We start from the raw sequence: 4,973 nt of genomic DNA, 5'->3' as shown, positions 1-4,973 counted from the left end.
AATCCTTTTCCTATTTGGAACCAGTCTGTTGTTCCATGTCCAGTTCTAACTGTTGCTTCCTGACCTGCATATAGGTTTCTCAAGAGGCAGGTCAGGTGGTCTGGTATTCCCATCTCTTTCAGAATTTTCCACAGTTTATTGTGATCCACACAGTCAAAGGCTTTGCCATAGTCAATAAAGCAGAAATGGATGTTTTTCTGGAACTCTCTTGCTTTTTCCATGATCCAGTGGATGTTGGCAATTTGATCTCTGGTTCCTCTGCCTTTTCTAAAACCAGCTTAAACATCTGGAAGTTCACAGTTCACGTATTGCTGAAGCCTGGCTTGGAAAATTTTGAGCATTACTTTACTAGCATGTGAGATGAGTGCAATTGTGCGGTAGTTTGAGCATTCTTTGGCATTGCCTTTCTTTGGGATTGGAATGAAAACTGACCTTTTCCAGTCCTGTGGCCACTGCTGAGTTTTCCAAATTTGCTAGCATATTGAGTGCAGCACTTTCACAGCATCATCTTTCAGGATTTGAAATAGCTCCACTGGAACTCCATCACCTCCACACAGCGCGGGCGACTGCGACAGCGCACATAACGTGGCCGAGAGGAGCTACCCCACGTTCAAGGTCAGGGGCCAAAGCCGAGAGTGCCAGGCTGGGCACAGGAGGACCCCATGCCCGAGGGGCGGCGGCCAAGAGGAGTTACCCCACGTCCGAGGTCAGGGGCGGCGGCCGAGAGTGCCAGGCTGTGACAGGGCAGAAGCAGCCAAGAGGAGCTACCCCCAGCCTGAGGCCAGGGGCGGCGGCCGGGAGGAGCTACCCCACGCCCAAGGAGCGGTGGCTGCACGGGCGCAGGAGGGCCTAGAGGAACATATACGTTACTGTATGTAAAACAGATAGCTAGTGGGAATTTGGTGTATGAACTCAAACTGGGGCTCTGTGACAACCTAGAGGGTTGGGATGGGGTGAGAGGTGAGAAGGAGTTTCCACAGGGAGGGGACATATGTGACTTAGGACTGATGCATGTTGATATATGGCAGAAACCAACACAACATTAAAAATTAATTATCCTCCAATTAAAAATGAATTTTAAAAAGTGGTATTAAAAGGTATAAAAATGTTACAATGTGCTTTTAAAATACAGGCACACCTTATTTTATTGTACTTCGCTTTACTGTGCTTCACAAATGTTGTGTTTTGTTTTTTTTAAACAAATTCAAGGTTTGTGGCAACCCCTCGTTGACCCCATCTACTGGAAAAGTGACCCCACGTTTCCAACACCATTTGCTCCTTTCATGTCTGTGTCACACTTTGGTAATTCTCACAACATTTCAAACCTTTTCATTTCTATTATGTTTATGCTCGTCAGTGGTCTTTGATGTTACTACTGTAATTTGTTTTGGGGTTATCACGAACCATGTCCATAAAAGACAGCAAATTAAATTGACAAATATTTTGTGTGTTCTGACGTCTCCATCAACTGGCAGTCCCTCAATGCTCTCCTTGGGCCTCCCTGTTCCCTGAGACACAACAATATTGAAATTAGGCCAACTAATAACCCTACAATGGCCTCTAAGTGTTCAAGTGAGAGGAAGAATCAATGTGGCAAAGTTCACTGCTGTCTTTTTTTTTTTTTTTTGTCTTATTTTTAAAAATTGCCATGGCCATCCCAATCTTCAGCAACCACTCCTGTGATCAGTCAGCAGCCATCAATATTGAGAGCAGATCAGACCCTCCACCAGCAAAAAGGCTGTAACTCACTGAAGCCTCAGATGGTGGTCAGCACTTTTTTAGCAATAAAGTATTTTTTAGTTAAGGTACATACATCGCTTTTTTATTACTCATTTAATAGACTGCAGTATGGTATAAACTTTTATATGTGCTTTGAAACAACAAATGTGTGACTTGCGTTACTGTGGTGATCTAGAACCCAACTGCAGTATCTCTGAGGTGTGCCTACAAACGCAGGGAATAAAAGACATTCTAAGCATGAGAGACCAGCCTCGTCTCAGATGGCGCAGTGGTGAAGAATCTGCCTGCCAATGCAGGATTTGGATTTAATCCCTAGGTTGGGAAGATCCCTTGGAGTAAGAAACGGCAACCCACTCCGGTATTCTTGCCTGGAAAATCCCACGTACGGAGGAGCCTGGCGGGCTACAGTGCTCGGGGTCGCTAAGAGTCAGACACAACTGAGTGACTGAACACACACATACACACACACAAGCCTGAGAAACACCTCCATTCCCATTCTCCTCCACTTACCCTCAGCATGAGGAAAATGATTTCTATACCTGGTTCAAGCCTTGAAACCTACCTCAGAGCAGTAAGGCCACATTCCTTAAATATCCTGTAATTCTGACATTTTATTCACATAAATTAGCCTTCTCCCAAAATAATCGAGATTAACAATATTATCATCATATTTACCTTTAAACGGTACTCAGATTATCAAATAAGATAGGAGGCTTTGACGTCCTGCCGTCTGGTTTATTAACTCTGTCACCCCGAGGAAGTGTGTTTTAAATCTCTACAATACAGAGGAAGAAAATAAAGGGTTAATGCATTTCCCAATTACCTGTTCCAGGTCAATCCATAACCCACATTTGTTTATTAAAAATGAGATAAAGACATCAAAAAATCAACTGAATTCTGCCAGCTGTTAGTTACAAGCTCTGGCTTGCTCGATGAGTAGGCAGAGAAGACAAGGAAGGTGCCAAGCTGAATTCATAGTGTGTGTGTCTGAAGATGTATCTCCAAATTAATTGTGGGCAAGCAATGCTTAATAACGACCAGTCCAAGACCAGCGTGATCTTGGACATAACTCCTCGTGCAGTTTCCTCATCTACACAGGTGATGATGACTTCAGAGCCCTTTGTATCCTGTTAGATACATAAAGCACTTCCCAGGTGGCTCAGGGTAAGGAATCTGCCTGCCAGTTCAGGAGATGCAAGAGACATGGGTTCTATCCCTGGGTCAGGAAGACCCCTGGAGAAGGGAATGGCAACTCACTCCTGTATTCTTTCCTGGGAAATTCCATAGACAGAGGAACCTGGAGGGCATAGACAGTCCCTGGGATGGCAGAAGAGTCAGACAAGACTTAGCAACTGAGAATGCACATACGCAGAATCATAAAACACAGGAGACCAGCCCCAGGGGTCCAGGTTTTACTTCACCTGTCCTGGAATTGTTCTGGGAAAAAGGAGGAGGTGGGAGACGCCCCCTTCCCCTCCACAGGGGACTTTCTATCCCCTGATGAATCCCTGTCATTCCCAGGACTCTAGGGCCAGGGGATCAGCTCCAAACCATGGGATGGGGGTTAAGAGTCACACAACCCAGGGAGCAAGGACAGTGGAGAAGAAGCAGGTAAAGATGCACCACCCAAGGCCACGCTAAACATGCTCCCAACCAAAATTAACAAAATCCCCCTTATGCCCCAAAGTGACACAAAAATTCCAAGAGCAAAGCCAAACCGGACTAGCTTTTACCCTGAGAGTCCTTGAAAGGTTGGCCAAGTCAGAAAATCCCTCAGCAACATTCATGTTCTGTTGTATGCCAGGCAAAATGGGAGTGCCAGAGACAAAAATAATTTTAAAAATTCAAAATAGAGACTTCCCTGGTTGTCCAGTGGTGAAGACTGCACTTCCAACATAAGGAGCACAGGTTCAATCCCTGGTCGGGGAACCAGGGACCCCACATGCCACTCAGTGTGGCCAAAAATAAATAAAATATGATTTAAAAATTCGAAGTAAATCAAGTGAAATATAAAATGAGAACCTGCTCTTCAAGACGCTCACAATTTAGGCATCAGCCATATGTACAGGAAGATCCCCTGGAGAAGGAAATGGCAGCCCACTCTAGTATTCTTGCCTGGAGAATTCCATGGACAGAGGAGCCTGGTGTGCTACAGTCCAGGGGGTCGCACAGAGTCAGACACGACTGAGCGACTAACACTTTCACTTCACTTTCACATGTGATCACAAGACACATCCCACATACCCACACTGGATAGAAGCTCAGCCTCTGTGTTTCAGTTCCCCCTTTGGATAAAATTGGAACCATGATAAGAGTATTTGTCCTAAAGGACTATTGTGGGGATTAAATGAGCTACCACATGTGAAGGGCTTAGAACACTGTCTTGCAAATGGTCACTCTGAGTTAAAAATGTTATCAGTCATCTCATGCGGCACCCCACTCCAGTACTCTTGCCTGGAAAATCCCATGGATGGAGGAGCCTGGTGGGCTGCCGTCTATGGGGTCGTGCAGAGTCGGACATGACTGAAGCGACTTAGCAGCAGCAGCATGTTCTGATGATAGATATAAGTTCTGGTAAAATTATTTTGAGGTATCCATTCATTTCTTTACTCATTCACTGCTGAGTGAATGAGTAAAGTCAATATACAGTCAATATATAGTCATTGGTATATCTACCACATGACTGTATATTGAAGATCTACCACATGCCTTGAAAGGAAAGCTATGACCAATCTAGACAGCGTATTAAAAAGCAGAGATATCACTTTGCTGACAAACGTTTGTATAGTCAAAGCTATGATTTTTCCAGTGGTCATGTATGGATGTGAGAGTTGGACCATAAAGAAGTCTGAGCGCCAAAGAATTTTGAACTGTGAATTTTGAACTTTTGAACTGTGGTGCTGGAAAAGACTCTTGAGAGTCCCCTGGACTGCAAGGAGATCAAACTAGTCAACCATGAAGGAAATCAACCCTGAATATTCACTGGAAGGAGAGTTGGACTATAAAGAAAGCTGAGCGCAGAAGAATTGATGCTTTTGAACTGTGGTATTGGGGAAGACTCTTGAGAGTCCTTTGGACTGCAAGGAGATCCAACCAGTCCATTCTAAAGGAGATCAGCCCTGGGTGTTCTTTGGAAGGACTGGTTTTGAAGCCAAAACTCCAATACTTTGGCCACCTCATGTGAAGAGCTGACTCATTTGAAAAGACCCTGATGTTGGGAAAGACTGAGGGCA

The 4,973-nt window shown here is 44.7% G+C and overlaps 1 protein-coding gene across 12 annotated transcripts in view; it reads right to left on the bottom strand.

The window, feature by feature from the left end:
• The window catches only part of IL1R1 (interleukin 1 receptor, type I), a 137,664-nt gene that overhangs the window by 31,399 nt on the left and 101,292 nt on the right, over positions 1–4,973 (bottom strand). For all 12 annotated transcript variants that reach the window (XM_010829669.1, XM_010829663.1, XM_010829668.1 and 9 more), the window contains one exon: positions 2,416–2,515. The gene's annotated coding sequence lies outside the window, so the exon portion shown is untranslated. The remainder of the gene's footprint in view (positions 1–2,415; positions 2,516–4,973) is intronic.

This window comes from Bison bison, unplaced genomic scaffold (genome assembly GCF_000754665.1).
Source record: "Bison bison bison isolate TAMUID 2011002044 unplaced genomic scaffold, Bison_UMD1.0 scf7180017864508, whole genome shotgun sequence".
In the NCBI taxonomy this organism is placed as follows: Eukaryota; Metazoa; Chordata; class Mammalia; order Artiodactyla; family Bovidae; genus Bison; species Bison bison.
The sequence above is the reverse complement of the archived record's forward strand: the minus strand, read 5'-3'. Positions and strand labels throughout refer to the sequence as shown.